This window comes from Lonchura striata, chromosome 18, assembly GCF_050655825.1.
Source record: "Lonchura striata isolate lonStrDom1 chromosome 18, ASM5065582v1, whole genome shotgun sequence".
Lineage (NCBI taxonomy): Eukaryota > Metazoa > Chordata > Aves > Passeriformes > Estrildidae > Lonchura > Lonchura striata.
The window spans coordinates 10,366,971-10,374,877 of NC_140720.1; positions in this window are offsets into that span (position 1 = coordinate 10,366,971).

Below are 7,907 nucleotides of genomic sequence, written 5' to 3' on the forward strand. Positions count from 1 at the left end.
TCCTTCGATATAAGGGTTTTTTGCAGTCAGGGCCAGGGGCCCCTGGGCACATCCTTTTTCCATTTTCCCTGGGAAAGAAAACTCAGCAGTCCAGGTTCCTGATGTCAGTTTGTAGGGCTCCCTTGGGTCTATCAGGGCAGCACATGTTTGAGGTGGGGACAAATTCGGTGTGGGGTCCATCCTTCGATATAAGGATTCTTTGCAGTGAGTGCCCAGCCCAGGTCCAGGGGCCCCTGGGCACATACTTTTTCCATTTTCCCTGGGAAAGAAAACTCAGCAGTCCAGGTTCCTGATGTCAGTTTGTAGGGCTCCCTTGGGTCTATCAGGGCAGCACAAATTTGAGGTGGGGACATCTTCGGTGTGGGGTCCATCCTACGATATAAGGATTTTTTGCAGTGAGTGCCCAGCCCATGGCCAGGGGACCCTGGGCACAACATTTTTCCATTTTCTATGGGAAAGAAAACTCAGCAGTCAGGGTTCCTGATGTCAGTTTGTAGGGTTTTCTTGGGTCTATCAGGGCAGCACAAGTTTGAGGTGGGGACAACTTCGGTGTGGGGTCCATCCTTCGATATAAGGATTTTTTCAAGTCAGGGCCAGGGGCCCAGGGCCAGGGGCCCCTGGGCACATCCTTTTTCCATTTTCCCTGGGAAAGAAAACTCAGCAGTCCAGGTTCCTGATGTCAGTTTGTAGGGCTCCCTTGGGTCTATCAGGGCAGCAGATGTTTGAGGTGGGGACAACTTCGGTGTGGGGTCCATCCTTCAATATAAGGATTTTTTGCAGTCAGGGCCAGGGGCCCCTGGGCACATCATTTTTCCATTTTCCCTGGGAAAGAAAACTCAGCAGTCCAGGTTCCTGATGTCAGTTTGTAGGGCTCCCTTGGGTCTATCAGGGCAGCACAAGTTTGAGGTGGGGACAACTTCGGTGTGGGGTCCATCCTTTGATATAAGGGTTTTTTGCAGTCAGGGCCAGGGGCCCCTGGGCACATCCTTTTTCTTTATCCCTGGGGAAGAAAACTCAGCAGTCCAGGTTCCTGATGTCAGTTTGTAGGGCTCCCTTGGGTCTATCAGGGCAGCACAAGTTTGAGGTGGGGACAACTTCGGTGTGGGGTCCATCCTTCGATATAAGGAGTTTTTGCAGTCAGTGCCAGGGGCCCCTGGGCACATCCTTTTTCCATTTTCCCTGGGAAAGAAAACTCAGCAGTCCAGGTTCCTGATGTCACTTTGTAGGGCTCCCTTGGGTCTATCAGGGCAGCACAAGTTTGAGGTGGGGACAACTTCGGTGTGGGGTCCATCCTTCGATATAAGGATTCTTTGCAGTCAGGGCCAGGGGCACCTGGGCACATCCTTTTTCCATTTTCCCTGGGAAAGAAAACTCAGCAGTCCAGGTTCCTGATGTCAGCTTGTAGGGCTCCCTTGGGTCTATCAGGGCAGCACAAGTTTGAGGTGGGGACAACTTCGGTGTGGGGTCCATCCTTCGATATAAGGATTCTTTGCAGTGAGGCCCCAGCCCAGGTCCAGGGGCCCCTGGGCACATGCTTCTTCCATTTTCCCTGGGAAAGAAAACTCAGCAGTCCAGGTTCCTGATGTCAGTTTGTAGGGCTCCCTTGGGTCTATCAGGGCAGCACAAGTTTGAGGTGGGGACAACTTCGGTGTGGGGTCCATGCTTCGAGATAAGGATTTTTTGCAGTCAGGGCCAGGGGCCACCGGGTACATCCCTTTTCCATTTTCCCTGGGAAAGAAAACTCAGCAATCCAGGTTCCTGATGTCAGTTTGTAGGGCTCCCTTGGGTGTATCAGGGCAGCACAAGTTTGAGGTGGGGACAAATTCGGTGTGGGCTCCATCCTTCGATATAAGGGTTTTTTGCAGTCAGGGCCAGGGGCCCCTGGGCACATCCTTTTTCCATTTTCCCTGGGAAAGAAAACTCAGCAGTCCAGGTTCCTGATGTCAGTTTGTAGGGCTCCCTTGGGTCTATCAGGGCAGCACATGTTTGAGGTGGGGACAAATTCGGTGTGGGGTCCATCCTTCGATATAAGGATTCTTTGCAGTGAGTGCCCAGCCCAGGTCCAGGGGCCCCTGGGCACATACTTTTTCCATTTTCCCTGGGAAAGAAAACTCAGCAGTCCAGGTTCCTGATGTCAGTTTGTAGGGCTCCCTTGGGTCTATCAGGGCAGCACAACTTTGAGGTGGGGACAACTTCGGTGTGGGGTCCATCCTTCGATATAAGGATTTTTTGCAGTCAGGGCCAGGGGCCCCTGGGCACATCCTTTTTCCATTTTCCCTGGGAAAGAAAACTCAGCAGTCCAGGTTCCTGATGTCAGTTTGTAGGGCTCCCTTGGGTCTATCAGGGCAGCACAAATTTGAGGTGGGGACATCTTCGGTGTGGGGTCCATCCTACGATATAAGGATTTTTTGCAGTGAGTGCCCAGCCCATGGCCAGGGGACCCTGGGCACATCATTTTTCCATTTTCCATGGGAAAGAAAACTCAGCAGTCCAGGTTCCTGATGTCAGTTTGTAGGGTTCCCTTGGGTCTATCAGGGCAGCACAAGTTTGAGGTGGGGACAACTTCGGTGTGGGGTCCATCCTTCGATATAAGGATTTTTTCAAGTCAGGGCCAGGGGCCCAGGGCCAGGGGCCCCTGGGCACATCCTTTTTCCATTTTCCCTGGGAAAGAAAACTCAGCAGTCCAGGTTCCTGATGTCAGTTTGTAGGGCTCCCTTGGGTCTATCAGGGCAGCACAAGTTTGAGGTGGGGACAACTTCGGTGTGGGGTCCATCCTTCGATATAAGGATTTTTTGCAGTCAGGGCCAGGGGCCACCGGGCACATCGTTTTTCCATTTTCCCTGGGAAAGAAAACTCAGCAGTCCAGGTTCCTGATGTCAGTTTGTAGGGCTCCCTTGGGTCTATCAGGGCAGCACAAGTTTGAGGTGGGGACAAATTCGGTGTGGGCTCCATCCTTCGATATAAGGATTCTTTGCAGTCAGGGCCAGGGGCCCCTGGGCACATCCTTTTTCCATTTTCCCTGGGAAAGAAAACTCAGCAGTCCAGGTTCCTGATGTCAGTTTGTAGGGCTCCCTTGGGTCTATCAGGGCAGCACAAGTTTGAGGTGGGGACAACTTCGGTGTGGGGTCCATGTTTCGATAAAAGGATTTTTTGCAGTCAGGGCCAGGGGCCCCTGGGCACATCAGTTTTCCATTTTCCCTGGGAAAGAAAACTCAGCAGTCCAGGTTCCTGATGTCAGTTTGTAGGGCTCCCTTGGGTCTATCAGGGCAGCACAAGTTTGAGGTGGGGACAACTTCGGTGTGGGGTCTATCTTTGGATATAAGGATTTTTTGCAGTGAGGCCCCAGCCCAGGTCCAGGGGCCCCTGGGCACATCCTTTTTCCATTTTCCCTGGGAAAGAAAACTCAGCAGTCCAGGTTCCTGATGTCAGTTTGTAGGGCTCCCTTGGGTCTATCAGGGCAGCACAAGTTTGAGGTGGGGACAACTTCGGTGTGGGGTCCATCCTTCGATATAAGGATTTTTTGCAGTCAGGGCCAGGGGCCCCTGGGCACAACCTTTTTCCATTTTCCCTGGGAAAGAAAACTCAGCAGTCCAGGTTCCTGATGTCAGTTTGTATGGTTCCCTTGGGTCTATCAGGGCAGCACAAGTTTGAGGTGGGGACAACTTCGGTGTGGGGTCCATCCTTCGATATAAGGATTTTTTGCAGTGAGTGCCCAGCCAATGGCCAGGGGGCCCTGGGCACATCCTTTTTCCATTTTCCCTGGGAAAGAAAACTCAGCAGTCCAGGTTCCTGATGTCAGTTTGTAGGGTTCCCTTGGGTCTATCAGGGCAGCACAAGTTTGAGGTGGGGACAACTTCGGACTGGGGTCCATCCTTCGATATAAGAATTTTTTGCAGTCAGGGACAGGGGCCCCTGGGCACATCATTTTTCCATTTTCCCTGGGAAAGAAAACTCAGCAGTCCAGGTTCCTGATGTCAGTTTGTAGGGCTCCCTTGGGTCTATCAGGGCAGCACAAGTTTGAGGTGGGGACAACTTCGGTGTGGGGTCCATCCTTCGATATAAGGATTCTTTGCAGTGAGGCCCCAGCCCAGGTCCAGGGGCCCCTGGGCACATGCTTCTTCCATTTTCCCTGGGAAAGAAAACTCAGCAGTCCAGGTTCCTGATGTCAGTTTGTAGGGCTCCCTTGGGTCTATCAGGGCAGCACAAGTTTGAGGTGGTGACATCTTCGGAGTGGGGTCTATCCTTCGATATAAGGATTTTTTGCAGTGAGTGCCCAGCCCATGGCCAGGGGCCCCTGGGCACATCATTTTTCCATTTTCCCTGGGAAAGAAAACTCAGCAGTCCAGGTTCCTGATGTCAGTTTGTATGGTTCCCTTGGGTCTATCAGGGCAGCACAAGTTTGAGGTGGGGACAACTTCGGTGTGGGGTCCATCCTTCAATATAAGGATTTTTTGCAGTCAGGGCCAGGGGCACCTGGGCACATCATTTTTCCATTTTCCCTGGGAAAGAAAACTCAGCAGTCCAGGTTCCTGATGTCAGTTTGTAGGGCTCCCTTGGGTCTATCAGGGCAGCACAAGTTTGAGGTGGGGACAACTTCGGTGTGGGGTCCATCCTTTGATATATGGATTCTTTGCAGTCAGGGCCAGGGGCCCCTGGGCACATCCTTTTTCTTTATCCCTGGGGAAGAAAACTCAGCAGTCCAGGTTCCTGATGTCAGTTTGTAGGGCTCCCTTGGGTGTATCAGGGCAGCACAAGTTTGAGGTGGGGACAAATTCGGTGTGGGCTCCATCCTTCGATATAAGGGTTTTTTGCAGTCAGGGCCAGGGGCCCCTGGGCACATCCTTTTTCCATTTTCCCTGGGAAAGAAAACTCAGCAGTCCAGGTTCCTGATGTCAGTTTGTAGGGCTCCCTTGGGTCTATCAGGGCAGCACATGTTTGAGGTGGGGACAAATTCGGTGTGGGGTCCATCCTTCGATATAAGGATTCTTTGCAGTGAGGCCCCAGCCCAGGTCCAGGGGCCCCAGGGCACACACTTTTTCCATTTTCCCTGGGAAAGAAAACTCAGCAGTCCAGCTTCCTGATGTCAGTTTGTAGGGCTCCCTTGGGTCTATCAGGGCAGCACAAGTTTGAGGTGGGGACAACTTCGGTGTGGGGTCCATCCTTCGATATAAGGATTTTTTGCAGTCAGGGCCAGGGGCCACCGGGCACATCGTTTTTCCATTTTCCCTGGGAAAGAAAACTCAGCAGTCCAGGTTCCTGATGTCAGTTTGTAGGGCTCCCTTGGGTCTATCAGGGCAGCACAAGTTTGAGGTGGGGACAAATTCGGTGTGGGCTCCATCCTTCGATATAAGGATTCTTTGCAGTCAGGGCCAGGGGCCCCTGGGCACATCCTTTTTCCATTTTCCCTGGGAAAGAAAACTCAGCAGTCCAGGTTCCTGATGTCAGTTTGTAAGGCTCCCTTGGGTCTATCAGGGCAGCACAAGTTTGAGGTGGGGACAACTTCGGTGTGGGGTCCATGTTTCGATAAAAGGATTTTTTGCAGTCAGGGCCAGGGGCCCCTGGGCACATCAGTTTTCCATTTTCCCTGGGAAAGAAAACTCAGCAGTCCAGGTTCCTGATGTCAGTTTGTAGGGCTCCCTTGGGTCTATCAGGGCAGCACAAGTTTGAGGTGGGGACAACTTCGGTGTGGGGTCTATCTTTGGATATAAGGATTTTTTGCAGTGAGGCCCTAGCCCAGGTCCAGGGGCCCCTGGGCACATCCTTTTTCCATTTTCCCTGGGAAAGAAAACTCAGCAGTCCAGGTTCCTGATGTCAGTTTGTAGGGCTCCCTTGGGTCTATCAGGGCAGCACAAGTTTGAGGTGGGGACAACTTCGGTGTGGGGTCCATCCTTCGATATAAGGATTTTTTGCAGTCAGGGCCAGGGGCCCCTGGGCACAACCTTTTTCCATTTTCCCTGGGAAAGAAAACTCAGCAGTCCAGGTTCCTGATGTCAGTTTGTAGGGCTCCCTTGGGTCTATCAGGGCAGCACAAGTTTGAGGTGGTGACATGTTCGGAGTGGGGTCTATCCTTCGATATAAGGATTTTTTGCAGTGAGTGCCCAGCCCATGGCCAGGGGCCCCTGGGCACATCATTTTTCCATTTTCCCTGGGAAAGAAAACTCAGCAGTCCAGGTTCCTGATGTCAGTTTGTATGGTTCCCTTGGGTCTATCAGGGCAGCACAAGTTTGAGGTGGGGACAACTTCGGTGTGGGGTCCATCCTTCGATATAAGGATTTTTTGCAGTGAGTGCCCAGCCAATGGCCAGGGGGCCCTGGGCACATCCTTTTTCCATTTTCCCTGGGAAAGAAAACTCAGCAGTCCAGGTTCCTGATGTCAGTTTGTAGGGTTCCCTTGGGTCTATCAGGGCAGCACAAGTTTGAGGTGGGGACAACTTCGGACTGGGGTCCATCCTTCGATATAAGAATTTTTTGCAGTCAGGGACAGGGGCCCCTGGGCACATCCTTTTTCCATTTTCCCTGGGAAAGAAAACTCAGCAGTCCAGGTTCCTGATGTCAGTTTGTAGGGCTCCCTTGGGTCTATCAGGGCAGCACAAGTTTGAGGTGGGGACATCTTCGGTGTGAGGTCCATCCTTCGATATAAGGATTCTTTGCAGTGAGGCCCCAGCCCAGGTCCAGGGGCCCCTGGGCACATGCTTCTTCCATTTTCCCTGGGAAAGAAAACTCAGCAGTCCAGGTTCCTGATGTCAGTTTGTAGGGCTCCCTTGGGTCCATCAGGGCAGCACAAGTTTGAGGTGGGGACAACTTCGGAGTGGGGTCCATGCTTCGATATAAGGATTTTTTGCAGTCAGGGCCAGGGGCCACCGGGTACATCCCTTTTCCATTTTCCCTGGGAAAGAAAACTCAGCAATCCAGGTTCCTGATGTCAGTTTGTAGGGCTCCCTTGGGTGTATCAGGGCAGCACAAGTTTGAGGTGGGGACAAATTCGGTGTGGGCTCCATCCTTCGATATAAGGGTTTTTTGCAGTCAGGGCCAGGGGCCCCTGGGCACATCCTTTTTCCATTTTCCCTGGGAAAGAAAACTCAGCAGTCCAGGTTCCTGATGTCAGTTTGTAGGGCTCCCTTGGGTCTATCAGGGCAGCACATGTTTGAGGTGGGGACAAATTCGGTGTGGGGTCCATCCTTCGATATAAGGATTCTTTGCAGTGAGTGCCCAGCCCAGGTCCAGGGGCCCCTGGGCACATACTTTTTCCATTTTCCCTGGGAAAGAAAACTCAGCAGTCCAGGTTCCTGATGTCAGTTTGTAGGGCTCCCTTGGGTCTATCAGGGCAGCACAAATTTGAGGTGGGGACATCTTCGGTGTGGGGTCCATCCTACGATATAAGGATTTTTTGAAGTGAGTGCCCAGCCCATGGCCAGGGGACCCTGGGCACAACATTTTTCCATTTTCCATGGGAAAGAAAACTCAGCAGTCAGGGTTCCTGATGTCAGTTTGTAGGGTTCCCTTGGGTCTATCAGGGCAGCACAAGTTTGAGGTGGGGACAACTTCGGTGTGGGGTCCATCCTTCGATATAAGGATTTTTTCAAGTCAGGGCCAGGGGCCCAGGGCCAGGGGCCCCTGGGCACATCCTTTTTCCATTTTCCCTGGGAAAGAAAACTCAGCAGTCCAGGTTCCTGATGTCAGTTTGTAGGGCTCCCTTGGGTCTATCAGGGCAGCAGATGTTTGAGGTGGGGACAACTTCGGTGTGGGGTCCATCCTTCAATATAAGGATTTTTTGCAGTCAGGGCCAGGGGCCCCTGGGCACATCATTTTTCCATTTTCCCTGGGAAAGAAAACTCAGCAGTCCAGGTTCCTGATGTCAGTTTGTAGGGCTCCCTTGGGTCTATCAGGGCAGCACAAGTTTGAGGTGGG